At 39.7% G+C, this 17,903-nt stretch overlaps 1 protein-coding gene across 17 annotated transcripts in view; it reads left to right on the forward strand.

Annotated features, from left to right (window-relative positions):
* Nucleotides 1-17,903, forward strand: part of KIAA1217 (KIAA1217 ortholog) — a 365,874-nt gene that overhangs the window by 190,497 nt on the left and 157,474 nt on the right. Inside the window, exon 1 of one of the 17 annotated variants that reach the window (XM_055805079.1) lies at nt 2,866-3,027. The exons of the other annotated variants lie outside the window; for them this stretch is intronic. The gene's annotated coding sequence lies outside the window, so the exon portion shown is untranslated. Of the gene's footprint in view, nt 1-2,865; nt 3,028-17,903 lie in introns of those variants that run through there. 17 annotated transcript variants of the gene reach the window in all.

Here is a 17,903-nt window from a genome sequence, read left to right on the forward strand (position 1 = left end):
ATCCAAAGATTAGATCTTTTGGAGTCATGTAAATATTTAGTTCCAGTGTTGCAGACACTGCAAACCCAGTTTGAACAGCCTACAGCATTACACCCTACACATTTTGTAATTTGAGCCTTTTCTGAAGGCAATAAATTACAGAAGGAATGCAGTAACTGTTCCTGCTGTTTGTTTAAAATGTGTCATCCTTGCTAATTTATTGAGGGTAGAATTCATGCAAATGTCTCCTGCTTCTATTTTTTGATGATTAGACATATGTATTGTATGTAATGAGTTTTTAAGTAATTTTAAACCAAAATAACTTTAAAATTACTGCGAGAGTATCAAACTATCTTTCTTGGGATTCGGAAAGACTGAAGCCTCAATTCATTCAGCATAACTTAAAAAAAAAAAGATAAACTGAACAGAAGCCACATTAATAACATGCAGAAATGAGTTATACTAGTTGTAAGAAATTTGCTTAGCTGAAATGTAATGTGTCAACAGTGTGGCTCATCAGGTGCAGTAAGATTATTATGGTCATGGCATTATAGTTCAGAGCGGTTTTTCTTACCAGTTGTGTCTATGTGTGCACACACATGTATCTGTATTTTGTGTGTGTGTGTATATATGTATCTCTGTGTGTAGCTACACATCTATATTATATACACACAGCTCCGTGTGTGTGTATATATATGTGTATGTATAATGCATGCTTACTTAGCTGCTCCATGAATAAGACCATAATGCAGTTTTGCTTTGGAGGGTGCATATGTTTAGCATACATACTTCCTTTTCCCCCCTTCTATATGTATGTGTGTAGCAGTGGTATAAAGACAAACTGCATCCATGTGTAGTAGGTTTGTGTGTGTAACATACAGATTTTGTATGTGATATATATATATATATACATATATATATATATATAAGATGTACGGGAAGACATGAATGAAAATGTCATGATTTATTTTCCAGGTTCCTTTCCTCCCTTCTTACTTCTCCAGCTGCTCCCAGATCTGGAAAATGGCAACATTATACATGGTGGAAATTTCCCCACTGTGGGAGATTTATCAAGGATAGTAGCTGATGCAACACCATTTTCTAATCTCTGTGTCAAATGGTGCAGCTGGAACATAAAACATCCCAATATTTACAGTCAGGAGGTAGTCCCTTGGATATCATATAATTTGTCTTCCAGGTTGCTCTAAACCCTGTCAGGTCCATAACCAACAAAAATGGGCCATAAAATCAAGATTGGTAATTGTCTCTCTTTTTGTGGACTTTCTTCTCTTGTTGGTTTTAAGCAGCAGTATCTGAGTTTGGCAAACTGACCCCTGGTTTGCAGAAAGTAAACATCAGGAAAAAAAATATTTGATGTTGTCAGATCATACTGTATGGCCTCCACCAGCAAGGTCAGCTCTGAGTGTTGTCCGTATCTTCCACTACGTATTAATGGTTTCCTCCAGGCTTCGTTTATTCAGATAAATCCCTCCCTTGGACGTGCCTCCTGAGGACCCTTTCTACTCTTGATAACCTGCCACAAATCAGAAGTACAATCATGGCCGGGTAAAATGCTGGTGGGGATTACTGATGGTTAACAAACATGGTGACCTGAAACCTCCCAGCTGTGCACACAGATCATCCCTCCTTCACCCCGCACGTTTTTTGCCTTGTTTGTGTTGTGGTATCTTATTTTGGAAAGGAAAGCTCGCAAAGACAAGAGCTGTCTTTATTTGCACGAGGGCCTCGGGATAGTGATGCAAGGCAAATAACCTGCAGCTAAACTGCTCTTCGTGCTAAACTGGGGGGTGAGTTTACAGCAGCTGGGGTGGTGCAAGCGTGCCATGCCTTGTGCACCCCAGAAGAACCACAGGGGAATGCAGCATCCCACAGCCACAGCTCTTGGCAGCGGGCCCCCACACTGCAGGTTTTCCCCCTTGCAAGACAGCCCTGCAGCCAGGCACCAGAGCTCCTGGAAAGCCGAGGAACAAAATTTTCTTTTATCGGTAATGCGACTTTCTGCAGGAGCTTTGGATACCTTGCTTCTGCCAAGGCTCTCTTGTCTGTGTTAATGAAAGCAAGGCGCTAATGTAATCTCTAGGAAAGTTAGAAAGAAAAAAGAGGAAAGAAGGAGGAAAACAATCTTGATCTTTTGAAGTTTGAGATGGTGTGAATCATCTGCTGCTGAGCTCTGGCAGGACATGATCACTGGCTTAGGTGGGGTTGACTCTGGTCAGCAGAGGAGGAAAGAGAACTAACAACTTAAAAGCTGGGCAAATGGCCGAAAGGGTGAAAAAGAGTTAGCATTTAAGAGGTTAAAATGCTAACCTGGCTATGGAAGGGGAGGGGGTAATCCCTGCAGTGAACCTGTTTTACAAGTCACTTTGCTAAAAAAAAACTTTCTGAGGGGCAGAGAGCAAAAATGTGTGTACAGGTTTTTCAGATATGGAGCTGATGAGCATGTCTTAAGAAAATGAGCTGGAAGGTGTTTGCCATAGCTTTCTTTTGTTGTTGTTTGACTAGGAAATACACCGGGAGATGTGGAAGGGTCAGGAACAGCTCTGGTGTTTTAGCCAGTGATCTGTGAAGACCACATTTATTGGGAAGTGAAATTAGATTTCCATCAATTTAAAAAAAAAAACCACACGCTTCTGGTGCCTGTGCAAGTCTGAGTGCCTAGAAAATGGTGGTTGAGGGTTTTTTTATTATGTTCAGTTAGGTCTGAACATGACAGGTAACTCTGGCATCTGAGAAGGTGTGGTTAAGGTTACCATGGAGATCCATGATGTCATGCTTGATAGAGCATGTCAAGACAGCTAATCTAACATGTAGATGTTCAAAAAGTCCCATAGGCCAGAACTAAGCTTTATGCAAATAACAAAGTTACGCTGCAAAAGGGCGAAAGAAAATACGGCTGAGATATGGCGTGCGTTTTACCTGGCAGCTTGAAAGGATTATATCAGGCTTCATCATAAACTGAAACTTTTGGAACTAAAGGAAGAGGATTTCAGACCATCTCTGGCCTCACCTGTGGAATCTCACATTTCGGTAAATAAGCCTCTTTCTCTTTCTGCCCTTGCTGTAAAAAAATGCCTTTGAAATCATGGAGTTTGCTTCACCACGTTGCTCCTCCTGGCAGCAGGGCTAAATCAATAAAGCAAGTTTTCTGGCATGGCATGTTCTTTTTTCTCTTTCAAAAATGAGTTCTTTATTGAATGAACTGAGAATTCAGAATTATTTGAAAGGCATTGTAATGTATTATGTTGATTATATGAATCATGCTGCAAAAATGTCCTAGGTAGTGTTTTGGAGGAGAAACTAAGAATGGAGACACTGTATTTATTTGTAGATTATTGCCAGATGTCTCTCCTTTAACTGTTAAAATAGAACCCTAAAATTACAACAGCATTTATTCCAGGATTTGATATCTGCAGAAATACCGAAGCTTGCTCTTTTTTTTAAATGGATCATAGCATCAATTGGTTAAACTGACTTCGAGTATGTGCTTAAATATCATAAGGTAACACTGGGGCATTTCTTAATAGTTTTTTTTCTTGGGTAAAAGTACATTAGTAAAGAGTAAACACATTTGGAGGTAAAAGTCCAGCAGTAGAAAGGCTATTGGGACTTTTGGGTCTTAGGTATAAACAAAAAGGGACATTTTCAGTCCCTCTGGAGAGGGAGTAAAATCCCTGGGTTCTTAGCTGGAACCACTTTTATACTTACATCAGTCACAACAGATCGAGTAAACATCAGTACTTAAGGGAGAGTCCCCCTCCGCGCTGTCACTGCTGTGATATGGTAAGGAAAAGCAGGGTTAGGACTACAAAGTTTAGTTGGTTCAAATCACTCGGTATGAAAAGGGTTAGACTGAGGTGGGAAAGGCTGGGTGTTTGCAGTAGTTAATGTCTGAGCTTAAAAATGTGAAAAGAGAAAAATCTTAGGTTCTGCCTAAAGACGCCCGAGAAATGTAAACTTGAGAGAAACTTCAGTTCAACGTAAATCCTCTGTAGGATTTAGGGAATAAGGAGGCCGCAGAGTATGGTAAGCACATTATCTAATTCCAGGTGAAAAAACAGGGTATAAAGGTTTTCTGATGTTCTGCATTGCTTGATCAAGCAACACTAAATAAACTCTTTTTTTGGAACATTTATTGATTATTAAAGTGAATGGATTGAAAAGAGTACAAAGTGAAGAAATCACTAGGTTTTTTTGGTCACAGCTCCTTTGCTTTACTCCTAGTTATATCTTGAAACTAAGCCAGTAATGGAAATATTCTAGAATTAATTTCAGGTTAACCTTTCTCCCAAAGTCTGAGTGATAATTATTTAGTGCTAGGTTATGTACAAATGACAGTGTGTCAAATTAACTAGCATATTTTGCATTCATTACACTATTGCTGGTTGATGCCATGGAGTTGGTTAGGGAGAAGTTGATTTAGTATTAATATTGTGTGAATATTGTTCTGGTGTGTACCCATTAAAAAAGAGAGTTTAAAAATTACATTTAATTTTAAAATGTACACAGTATATGTGAAGAATGTGATTTTACTCTGGATATATGTTGCTGCAGACTTTTCTAGTTGAGAAAATCCATTTTGTTGAATTACTACTTGGTTCACATCCTGTTCTATATAATGTGTTATCAAAAAATGCCTATTTTTATCTGAGAGGTCGGTGTCATACAGCTAGAACTTGCTGTTTTGTCAGCATAGGCTGTAGGTATTTGTTCAGGGAAAAAAAAGTTTCAGAAGTTGTTTCAGGAGATTTCTGTGTGTTCTTGCCTCTTCTCTGCCAATGGGTACTACCTCCCTGCCCAAATGAGACAGCAGTTCCCCCTCCTCCCTGGATAATCTTTAAGCCCAACAGAACACATTACGCATTGGGGAAGGGAGGATTGTCCCCAGCATGCACATGTGTCCCCTGTCTCACCATTGGGTACAACAATTCATTGCTTTCCAGTGCCGCTGTATGTTAAAGGCCACTGCTCTTATTTTACGTTGTTAAAAGCACCTAAGAAAAGCTACAAAAATGAACATAGGAAACGTGATTGCAAGCTTAAAGCTCTGCTGATTCCAAGGCCTTAAGCTTTTGTTTATGGAAGGACATGAGGTGGCATGTCCATTTGTTTTGAGTTGAAACATGCTTTTTAGCCCCCAGATAATGCTGTGATTGCAAGATATTTATAAATAGCTCAATAGATAAATGAACAAAGAGCTAGTTCATTAGCAAAGTAAAGTGGATTTACTTTGTATTCACTATAAGTGAAAATATTGAGGAAGAAGAGTAATATTCCTAGTAGAATGTCTCAGTGGAAAGTCTTTCAATTTTACTCTTCAGTTTAAAAAAGTAAGGCAACATGTTAAGGCATATATTAACTACTAGCCCTAAGGTATCTGTGGGAGTAAGTGGAGTTTAACCAGAGCGGTAATACTTGCTTTGATAAACGTAAGGTTTTAATTTATATCTATCAGTTAAAAGCAATAATAAAAAAAAAAATCTGTTCTTTTCAAAAAGCAAACAAAACAAAGCTGCAAAAAGGCTAATAAAGTAGTTCCTTTTCTTTTTCCTTCCCTCACCCCATGCAAATCACACACCAGCGCAGTTACTTTGCCCCAGCAGGATTAGTAGCTTCTCTTCTGTGGCAACGCCTCTGCATTTTAAGTAGCATGTATTGTTTGTAACTCAGAAGTCCCAGGTAGTTGTTACATGCTTACCTTTGTTCATGTGATTTTTTAATGTATTATTTTTCTAATCTATTTTATGATGAAAACTATTTTTAGAATCCTTTGTATTCAGCTGACTGAATCAATGCCACAGTAATCTTGTTGAGTCCAGGACTCTGGTGTCCCTTAAAGCACAGTTTGGGTAGCTGCATTCAAGAGAGTTGCCCATGGAAACCTCTCCCAGTTATTGTAGACACCTGAGATTCCTTAGGTTTCAGAAATTTAAGCTTTTCTGGTCAGAAGTATATCCTGAGGCATTTGTACATGTGGTTTTGCACATACTCAGTTTAGTCCTGGTGCTTTCTGGGTTGTCTCTGTAGATGATGGCCAGAAACTGCACCAAAGCAGTCTGCGGGACTTCATGTGGTGGATGGGTTCAGTGCAATACTCCTTCGGCAGTGGTGGTGAGGAGAGCCTGCGTTCTGTGCATTGGCCTGGAAGCATCCACCCCTGTGGCAGAGGCACCTCCTGCCTCTCCTGAACCTGTGCTAGGTGCCTGCCTTCCTCTGGGGATGCTTGGAGGCGTTTGGGGTAGGCAAACCCTACATTCTCCCTTTTGAAGTCAAGCCACTGGGCAATGACCTGTGACAGGGTTTGGTCCCATAGCCTTGTGATTAGCTCCTCAGAGCAGCTGCTGAATGAGCCTCATCACAGGACTGTGAAATTGAGCTCCTGTCTTCATGCTCGCCCTGGCCATGAGGACCTTGTGTTCCTTTCTTATTGGCAGCAAAGTTTCGGGAGTCAGTGACAGAGCCCTGGCCCCGTGTTGCTTTAGGCTGGTTATTAGGGTGCTCTGCCCAGAGATGGAGACATGGCTGTAGAACTTCCTTCAGACTTAGGCAACCAGAAAGCCAGTTCTTCTTTTCCTATCCTGCAGAAGTAGATTGGTGTATGAAGGGTGCTTTGCCACTGCTTCCTCTTCCAACTCTACTTTTAAACCAAAGCACCTCAGGTTGCCGTGCTTCATGCCCAGCTCAGGGGTGAACAGCATGGGAGATATCCTCAGAGTACTGAGGCTTGTCAGTGACCCCAAAGTTCATTTCAAGCCCCTTACTCACTCACGAGAGCCCAAGAAGTTTGTGACAGAAGTGAAAATGAAGATGCCACCTTTGGCTGTGCTGGTTTTGAGCAGGCATTGTCCGTAGTTCTGGAGGTGTGTTCCTGAAGGTGTGAGGATCACTCCTTCAGTAGATGAGGAGCGTCACAGGCAGTGTTGGGTGAGGGCAGCAGATTGTGCTGGTGGTAGAGCTGATGTTACAGTGTAGCTTCAATGGTCATTGGTCAGGGTGTCCTTCTGTAGCCTGTGATTAGCCTCAGTATTTATGAATATTTGCTGTGTCTCAAGATCATTTCCTTGAAAATGGTTGTGAATGTACTTGGGTTGTTCTCTTTTCAGCTGAATAGTCCCGTTAGCTTCCCACTGGGAATGTTCTTGTGCCCTTTGCACATTGTCACTTGGGAGGAGAGCATGTATTTATGTCAGTCATGAGAAAAATAAATGTACCTCTGGACCATTGCTGCTGCATTACAGCACTATTCAGTTGTTTTTCAAACAAAGCAGACTGCACCGAAGTCACCTGATTAACTGTCTTGGTTTAACCATAAACCCTGGGATTTAAATCTCTTTTCTGAGCTCATGTAAAGAGAACAAGAGTAAGACAAGCAAATCTCTTATCAACATATTTTCCAATTTCCTTTCTCTTCAAATGAGTTGAGTCCACTAGGAGGAACAGTGCTGTTGCTAAAATTGCAGTCAACACCTGTCACTGACAGCAGCCACCGAGAAGTGTGTTTTTAACGTTCACCCAATCATGGTAATTTTGCCACTTCAGTAAATCCAGAATCTGGTGGTATTAAGTTTTGCATCTTGGCACATCAAGCCAACACAGGTACTTCTGGTTGGTGGAGATTGTTTTGAAGGGTCGGGTTTTTTTTCGGTTTTGTGGGTTTTTTTTTTCATTAATTTGTACCTTTTGTATTACTGCATTTTATGTGGTCTCTTGTGCTGTGGATTATAGTGATGCCATTCATTCACTGGGAAATTGCTGTCTTAGTAAACACTGAGTGTTGTCATTTGTTTAAGTTTAGGAAAGGTTTTCACTGGCTGATAATACTCTGCCATAGGTGCGCCTAACAAAAAAAAAAAAAAAAGAAAATTGAAATCAGTTGTTAAGAAAAGGAGTAGAGAAGCTATTCCCTTAGGTTAAGTCTGAAATCCAGAACAACCAATAATAAATATGTTTTTTACCATGGCTTCTGCTGTGGGTTCTTAAGGAGGTTCTAACAACCTCTCAGAAGGTGGATGTTGGATTATTGGCCGTGTACATCATGTACATTCTGATCTTTACTAGTTACAGGTTACTTTGTCCCACATCTTGAGATTTATTTTATCTTCCAAAATTATGTTCTTGCTAGTTGTAAGACTGGATCTTCTTGATAGCTGCATGAATGTCCAGTTCTGTTTTGGTTTGCTAAATTCTTGACCATGTTAATGTCTCATGACTGTAAATTCCAGAGTTCAGCTATGTTTTAAGAATATTTCAGCCTCTAAGGGGTTTACATTTCTTACATATACTTTTAATAGACTGTCTCCATGCTCTTACATTGATTTCATTCTAAATAGAAAAACTAATTGTAATTCAGTTTCAGCCAACACTAAGTGTTTTTTCAGTCTGGAGGGAGATGTCTGTTCCAAGGAGGGAGGAAGGCAGCAAGAGGAAGAAGTAAACAGTGAAAAACCAAAGAATTAATTTTTTCTTTATTTATTTGAAAGAAGTTGAGTCTCATTTTAAGTTTTACATGATATATTCACTTCCAAATACACTTAGTGCCAGATGAATAAGCAGAGACCTTTCCAGTTTGCACCTATTTTGTGGGTATGTGGGTGTCTAAAGTCTGGAAACAGAGCTGCTCTCAATGTCTATGTATGAGCTTTGGGCTTTCTTCCACTGTGCTTTGAAAGTGTAACTTTAGCTGCATTTATTCATTTGTAGCCCTATTTTTAGTAACAAAATACTATACATCAGACTGTTGTAATTAGTAAGAAATTACTTACAGAAGGAACAAATATTTGACTTTGATTAGAATCAGTAAGAAGAAATGTCACTTATTTCCCATTGGCTGAGTAAATAAATAGTTGTACAACACTGGTTCATTTAAATAAGAGTAAATATTATTTGGAAGGAAGAGTTATTAGTTAGCATAATGTAAAAAATTAATGAATATAGCATAAATACAACATAAACAGTTCCATTAAAAATGTGTACCTGAAAAGCAAGGACATTCATACAATTTCCTATAGATCCTAAATCCCTGTTTTATTTCCTGGGGTTTTTTTACAGAGAAATTATAATTTCCCTAAATTCTTGATCTAAGTTATATTTTTCCCTAGAAGTCTTTAAAAAAGAAACCATTCCAAAACTTCCCAAATGTGTTCCAATTTCACTCTTTCATTATGCGTATCATGGATTCTTTATTTTTTAAAAAAGCTATTTTATATTAAAATTGCTTAATAGCTTTGCATTAAAAAAACAACATTGTGTCCATATCTACTACTCAGGGGTGTGGGACAACCTCGGTATTCCTCTGTTCTTAGACTGGAATCACCATGGTAAGGCAGGTACCATTTGCCAGTAACTGCTGGAAGTATTTCGGGGCTTTTTACTGAGAATCACTATTGTTACAATTGTTTTTTAGCTGCTAATCTAAGATGCCATCTTTTTGGCTAATACTAAGTCCAGCACTTGGGGTACAGGCAGGATGGTGCCTTCTGCCAGCCCCCGGCATGCTCCTGTGTGGGCAAGTGAGGCCGAGAAGGGTCTCTGTGCTGTGCAGCCAGGGACTGTCTCTGTTTTACCACAGGCAATTAGGATGGTGTCTGTCCCAATTTCAGTGAAAACACGTGATAGCAACAGCCTCAAAAGCTTTATGTAAATCCATGGAGAACGTCTCCCTTCTGAGCATCGCGAAAGGATTGGGTGGGATGGAGCGAAGAGGTGCAGGTCACAGGATGGTTTTCTTGGTCCTCATGGAGCTGGTATTGATGTCGGTAACAACGTTGCTGCTGACCGGAGTACAGTTGGCTCAAGCCCCTAGCAGGTTGTCTGACCAGCGTGCTCTTCCTCTGATATCAGATGTGAGTATTTAATTTCTGGCTCATGTGTACTTCCCTTCTATTTTATTTTTACCAAGTGTTTTCCACACCGGATGTTGTAGCAGGTGCCTTCCCACATGGGTAGGCCCTGCGGGCACCTGCTGCTGCTGCTCCCCGGCACGCTGGGCTCTCGCAGCTCCCTTGCCCCCGGCAGCTGACGGGCACTGCTGTGAAGGCAGGGCTCCTGGCCACAGTGTCCTAATCCGGTCCTCAACAACTGCGTTAATCCCATACTGAGCCTGGGACCCTACTGCAAGCAGGAGTCAGGTTTCTTCCCAAGGCTGATGAATAGCTTTCAGTAACGCAGGACCATTGTGGAGGTCACGTATGATACTTGGTTGTTGCTGTAGCTTAATTCCACAAGAGGTTTCGCCGTAGCATTAACTATTTATATTGCTTTGATTGCACTTTTTACATCTGTCTTTTTACTGTGCATGTTTTACCCTCTTTCTTAATTGCTAAATCGTGACCTCCTTGGTCACGGGTATTAATCCTGTCACAAAAGGGTAGTTCTAGCCCATGTGCAAATGTGTATTTGTTCAATCCCCACCCGTATGCAAGCATGCAACCATGAGAAACCAGTATTTTTTTTATATATGAGTCATTCATACACCCGGACGTGTAATGAAATCTCACATCAGATGAAGCTCTGCTGTATGTGCACACCTATAGAAAATCTGCACCGGGAGGAAGAGGGACGTGTGCTGCTCCTGGGTCTGTCGCTCCATGTTGATAGCAGTCTGCTACCGAGGGGATGGATTTTGAGAAGGAGGTTACCTCTCATGCCCCTGTGGCACAACCAAGAAGAAAAAGGAGCCTCTCAGCTCTTTGCTGCTCCTCTGGTGCCTCTTCTGCAAGCCAGGTACAGCTGTGATAAAGAGCCAGGGCTTTCTTCTGTGGTGCTTGTGTAAGAGTTAGTAGAAGCTTATGGATGGTTCTTTTTTCCAAAAGACAGCTCCCTGTAAGGAGGAATGGCCTTAAGTGTTCATTATTATTATCCTATTGTTTATACTATATAGACTATATATTGTCAACTGTACGTTGCTGGGTTGAGTTTGCAAGGTGCAAAAAACCTTTAGGTCACTTGAGTAGTTAACAGACATTTTTGGGAGGGAGGCTGACAGTCTACAGAAGAAAGGCTTCCCTTGAACCACGTTAAAATACAACTTGATTTCATCTCATGGTTTCAAAATTTGTCGTATACTGTCCAAAACCCAAGATGCTTTCTTCTCTAATTATAAAGAGTGTTTATATGTAAGGTTTAATCTACTTACTGGAAGTTTTCCAGGGCTCTGGAGTAACTGCTACTTTGTGGGCCTCTTCTGAATTGAAGGGTTGGAAAACAGTAGGCTTCTACTCCGAAGATACTTGGATAGTGAAGATGAGTGAGCTACTTTTTTTCCATGCCTTCTCTTGCTTCTGCTGCTGTAATATTTTGGGTTTAAGACATCTTTTTTTTTTTTTTTTTTCCCCTCCCTCATGCTGTGACAGCAGGTATTGCTTTGTTTTAAAGAAACTGTGAACTCACAAGTTCAGTCTTGTTTCTGCATGACTTAAACATCAGAGATGTTATTTTGCCAAGAATTGTTCCACTTATAATACACTAGACAGATTTCTTTGTGGCTGTTTGAACAAAGCCAGCTTGAAATTTAGGGAAACTTTTAATAGTTTATAAAGGAGAACTGAGGAAATAAGAAAAGTTCACAAGTACTCAAACAGGTACTTGTGAGATGCTTCTTATGTTGGGTGGTTGTTGTGGTTTTTTTAAATGTGCTTTTGTGAATTTCTCACAATACCTATAAGCGATGTATATTACTAGAGAGTGAATGGGTTGGGCTTTTTGTGATATATCACAGCTATGTGATTTTAGTTGTAGAAACTGGAGCAAATAATTCTGAACTGATACCAGAAAAATTTTCTGTTTAAGGCCATCACTCTCTGTGAAGATTGTTTTTCCTGAGGAGGTATATATAACCTTTTAGATTAGATTTACTTGCTGTGTAGCATTTTAAACACAGCAGACTAAAACTAATGCAGGGTTAAACCTAGAGATGTATTGAGTCGCCTGGCAAAACAAGGGCAGCTTAGATAACCATTCAGTAGCTTATTGTGGTATGATAAACATGGAATTCTAGGTATTTTCTACAATAAAAGAACTTATGTGTTCTTTTGATCTGTGCTTTCTGCTGCTGCTTGTCAGACTTCCCTGGATACTGCCAAAATGTCTCTGCTTTTGTCATTGTCTGTCTTTTTTTTATTAAATTTTTTTAATTTTTATTTTAGGGTCACACTATTAGATTTTGAGGGCAGAACAGCTTTTCTAACTTCCCCTGAAAAAAGCAGTCAGACAAAAGTTATCAAGCCTTTCAAGTGCGGTTTGTCTAGCCACTGCTGCTTTGTTTTTGGCTTGTCTTCCCTGTGGTTTGAAAACTTTCTTGAATGTCTGGGTTCTGTGATCTTTCAGAGGTCTTTTAAAATGCAGTCATCATTTCACAATGTTCACTCTGCCTTCAAGTAGTTCCAGTGGAGATGAGGGCGATGATCTGGTTTTACTTACCTCAGTATATGGCAAGGACCTATGTTTGGAAACATAAGCTTACATACTGTTTTACTGCTCATTTAACTAAAACAGCCAGCCTGATTTCATATTGATATTTCTGCCGGCCCACAAAATCACCTGCATTTCTTCACCCAAGTTCAGCAAAGTAACTGAGTCTGGTGGTGTCCTGTTGCAATAGGCAGATTTAATTTATTTTATCTGAAATCTGAGAGGGAGGGAAAGTGGAGTAAGAGTTATGTGGGGAAGAAAAGCCTTGATTAGCGGTGGAAAATATTTCACCTTGAGTCAGTTCTAGGTGTGTTGGGTATTGCACTTAAGAGCAGAACCATTGAAATCCTTTTGAAAACTAATGACTGGCACAGACTGCAGAGTTAACAGTATATTGTGATATTGTGCTCAACAAAACCACATAGTTTGTCTTTTACATGACTAGACTGCCTTGGTTCACAAATAAAGAGATACTATCCAATTTTCTTGTTAATAAGACAGGTAAGCAGTCATAACCATAGCTCTGCTATTTGATCATTTAAAGTTCAGGCACCAAGAAGCATTGCAAAGAACAAATCTGCGCAGCCCCACAGCCCAGTGATACCTCTTATCTCTTCTGTCACTTTGCTGTCTTCTAAGAGGAGGATCAACCAGTTGTTTCTTATCTAAGCCCCTGCTTCAGACGTAGAGGCATGATGCTCACATAAACCCCATGGAAGTGAAACTGGTTGTCAGCATTGAAATAAAGGCACTGTTTTTCCCCACTGCCTTTCCTAAAAGCTCTATATAAATACATGACAAGGTCGATGGTGTGTAATAACCAAGTTTTTCCTAGTGGAAGGTCTCAATAAGTAGGAATATATAAACATGAAACTGCCTTCACCATCCCAGGTGGGTGTTTGGGTTAACTGCTGTTCATTGTAGATGATTTCAAAAGCATCTGGTTAAATTGTTAATACAAGTGTTGTTTTTCAGCCGTATTGTTTGACTGATAATATGATTGCAATTTGCTTCTGTGAGTCCAAAGTGCACTGATCAAAAGAAAAGTGATGCTGAGATCTGGAGATATTGTGGGAGTTGTACTTCTTTTCCTCATCCTAATCCAAAAAGGCACGATGGAAACAAGTCAATAATTTGTCATATTGAAAAAATTCTTAAATAAATACTGTACTATGAGCTCTGTTTGACTTGAAGGAGAATAGTTACTACACCTTCACTTAAAAGAGAGGGAGATATTCCTTCTTATCAGTACAGCTATTTCTTTCCTGCCAGATTGTGCTGGTCAGAAAGGATAAGGGGTAAGATCACAGGCCGTATGACAGTGCCTTTCCCCTCCTTTTTTATAATTAGCAGTCTGAAAGTCAACAGGACAAAATCTGTATTTGTTTCTCATACACATTGCTGTGCCACTTTACCTGAAAGCAGCGCAGTCTTAATCTAAGTAGTTTTGTACAGTTAAAGATTTGTGGATACTGTTTCACACGCCAAGAAACTTCAGAATTTTGTTCAGCTGCAGTATCAGACAAACAAAATGAAAGCAAGTCATGATGCAGTTGTTTTGCTTTTTCTTTCTTTTGCAGGGTACTTTTTTGTCTTCCCTCCTTCATTACAGTCTGCCACAAATAATTTGTAGAGTACAGTGACCTTTACAAAAAGACTAGTAGTAGCAAGTGCTTAGGGATCACTGTCTTGATAGCTGGAGAGAGAAGTTTATTGTAGCATCCAGGAAATTATCTAAAGAGTGAAATATCAAAAACATACAAATTCTTCCCAACCTCAACCCCCTGTAGAGGAGCCAGTGGTGTATTAGCCTCCAGCATGGCTGGATCATTGGAACATGTCATCTGGCATGGTTTTAGTCCTGGGAAATAGCTGGTCAGTGATACCAGTATAGTTTCTATGCATCCTCCTGGAAAACTGAAATCAGAGATGTGATTTACCTGCAGACACAGGCAGAGGAAGGCCATCATCTGGATGTTTCCCTGAAGAGGTTTTAAGGAGAATGATCAGGATGCCTGGAGACCTGCTGCCCCTTGGGACTAGCAGAGGGAGGAGTAGGTGACATTTAACATTTGAAGAAATCCGTGGATTGCTCCAGAGGTCTGTAATAAAGTGTTCTCGTCCTGGTTTGCCAACTTAAGTTTAACAAAACTTTGAGTTTGGTTGCTTAACCTTATTTTATATTTTTTGTAAATTTGTGGTGAAATGAGTTCATTTGGGAGGAGGTAAATATAGCTAGGAGTCAAAATTTTCCATACAGAGGAATGCTAAATGTGGTTATCTCTCACAGTAGTTGATGGGAATATGTCAAAAGGCAACTCTTATAGAAATGTAGCTTTTTACTGGCATCTGGACTTTGGTGAAGAAATTCGCTCTGCCTAGGCTGCCAACAATTGCATTGCAATCTTTTACCATAAGAGTTTGACATACTGTCCTGTTAGGTACACAGTATCTTGTTACAAAATACGCTGCTGGTGGTTAGAAGCATGCAGCTGTCTGCAGAGTCACTTTTTGGTGGTAAAGAGAGGACCCAATTAATGATTATGAGCATGGTGTAAATACAAGAGATATTTAAGGTAAGCGTTCGATATACTGCAATACTACATGGGTCAAACTTTTCACATATAAGAGCTCAAAAGAAGATACCGAGTTAGTATTGAGCAAACTAGCAGTGGCATTACAAACCTACAAGACCAAATGACTTTGTATACTTTTGTCTTAGCTTTTGAAGATTTTAATGGTGAATGAATTAACTGCATTTGAACAAGCACGTGATCGTGTGTCATAGCAAAGCCCAAGTTGGAAAGGACTTCTGGGGGGCATTTGAACTGCTGTAGAAAGCAGAAACTTAGATTAGGTTATCCACACCCTGTCAAGCTGAGCCTTGAATACTCCCAGTGGAGATTCCATCACTTCCCCAGATGAGATTTCCAGGAATGGGGTAAGCTGTACCTGGAAAATACTGAGTCTGGAAGGGATGTAAGAATCTTCTGAAATGCAAGTTCACAAGAGTTCCTAATGTGACGCTATCCTAGAAGCAGGAGTTATTTTCCAGGAAGAAAGTGATTAGGACTCAACCATAGCCTGGGTGTGTATGGTCCCAGGAATGCGTGCTGTAGTTTCAGACTCAGTGTTGTTGAAGAGACATTGAACCATGGGAGCGTTGCAAAAGAAAGTCACCCAGAATGGTTTGAGATCTGATGAAACTATTTCTCTCTGAGAACAATGATGATTTTTATCTGTTGACCCTATCAAAAAGAGCCTCCTTGATGAAGAAATGTCTTTTGAAGCAGGAGAAAATATACTGCTTTTATATTGGCTTTTTAGAAGAGCAGTGAAAATCATAACACAAACTAAAGGTTATAGCTGGAGAGTTGGGCAGATTCAAATCAGGAGTAATGCACAGCATTTTTCACAGTAGAAATGATTCATTATTCTGACAAATTATCAAGGGAAGCAAGAGGTTCTTCATCTCTCTAAATCTTTGAACTATGACAGGTTGCTTTTCTAGCTGATATGCTTTAGTCAAACAAAAGTTACTGATGAATAGGCCTAACTGGCAGAGATTTATTGGCTCCTTCTTGGCCTTGGTTATGCAATTGAGGCTTTTGGTTATTCATGCAATTTTAGTGTTTCAAGGACTGTTCATACGGAACTGAGTTTGACCCAGCTGCTTTTGAATATAGCACTGTAACAAGGATGGGCTATTTCAGAAATAAATAATTGCTTTAGTATTTAGAAATTTAGATTAAATTAAAATTTAAGATACAAGTAAGAGTTTTAAGTGAAATATTACAAGAAAAAGAATCAGAATGAATAGACTTAGGGTAAACAGAATTTAATATTTATAATTAGAATAATAATACACATTTTCTTGGTATCCCAGTCAGGGTACCAGTATATAGCTATCATAAAAAAGGACAAGAAAGGCCCGAGTGATCACTGCCTCAAAAATTTCCCAGACTTAAGATAGCCTTAATTCAGAGGAATTTTCTACTTTGACCAAAACTTTTAATTTCTCCTTAGCTATTCCTTGGGAAAATTCTTGCGTAGATCAATAAAATCTTTGGCGACGTTAGAGATCTCAGGACTGGGCCACTCTGAAATTGTTACTTTGTAGGGTACCACCAAAATCCCCCATTGCTTCATGAACTATTGCTTACAAGTAATGGATCTGGTTACAGTGAATTTTTCTGAACATTGACAAAACTACAATACATTTTAAAGCAATCAAGAAATAATTTACAACCAAGTTATTCTGGGGCATGGTGGGATAAGGAAGAGACCAAAACAGACCTTCAATGGAGCAGTGTTCAACAATGCATAGATGTATACATGAAAACGGGACATCGCACCGTGCTGATAGTTATTTGCTGGCACAGCAGAATGAGAAATGGGGGAGTGTCTGGAGGAAGAAAGTGATAGAAATCAGAATGAGTTTTCTGAGGGAGAATGAGGAACTTCTGTTAGGACTCGAGCAAGAAACAAGAAAAGGACAAATGCTATGTTTGTTAAAGTAGTATGGGAAATCTTTAAGCAGAAAATAATTCTTGAGATGCTCTTATAATCATAGCATTACATACCAAAAGGAAGGGAAGCAATGTATTGCACATGTAGTGTTACAGGCTGGAGGCATAGATCTTGCTGAAAGGCATACACAATTTTAGAAGGGGTTAAGCGAACTGCTGTGCTGCAGAGCAGATTGCAGCAGGAGAGGAGCATTGTGAACCCAGTGACGGGCGAACGCTGCACAAAGCTGCTGGTGCTGAGGAGCTTAATTCTAGTGGCTGGGAAGGATGCCCTGAACGATGTGCAGGACGTCTGTATGTCTGTGCCTGGGGAAATCAGGTTGTGCATAGCCCAGCTGGAGGTGATAAATTGGTAATATTTTCAGTTGTAAAGTTGCTATACAGTTCTGATTGCTTTCTGTAATGCCTCTTTCCTTGTTTCTCCTATTAGATCTTACTTCTGTTTTGAGCAAAATCAAATTTGTAATAGAAGCTGATAATAGCCTAAGTTTAAGGAAAAAAAAAGTTGTCTTTGTCCAATTGATACTTGGTATAGTCTAGAGAGTCTGCATTCATAAATATCCTGTTATTGCATTAAACCATAGCAAGCTTGACAGTAATAAGTAGAACTGAATTTTCCCCATGCCCTGGTGTTGGACCTTCCAAGTTTGTGTGGGTGCCTCCAAAGAGGTTTGCAATTTCCTTGTCATCTGCATTGCCTCTGCAAAATAAGCAGAGAAGTTAATCTCCAGGCTCCTTTGCTGGTGTTCAAAGGAGGTGATGAATTTTTAAAAAAGAAATACTGTTACCAAGAATTTAGAAAGACATTTTCCTGGGTTTTACCTGACATTTCAGCCTGAATGAATCAATTCAATTAAGAGGAAAAATCAATCTCAACTTTGTCCCAGCCTTAGTATGTACCTTTTTAAACTTTAATTTGCCTTTTTTTTTAAAAAAAAAAGTTCTTTGTTTTAATGATACTTTCTGGTT

The sequence above is a fragment of the Falco peregrinus genome, chromosome 5 (genome assembly GCF_023634155.1).
Source record: "Falco peregrinus isolate bFalPer1 chromosome 5, bFalPer1.pri, whole genome shotgun sequence".
Classification (NCBI taxonomy): Eukaryota; Metazoa; Chordata; class Aves; order Falconiformes; family Falconidae; genus Falco; species Falco peregrinus.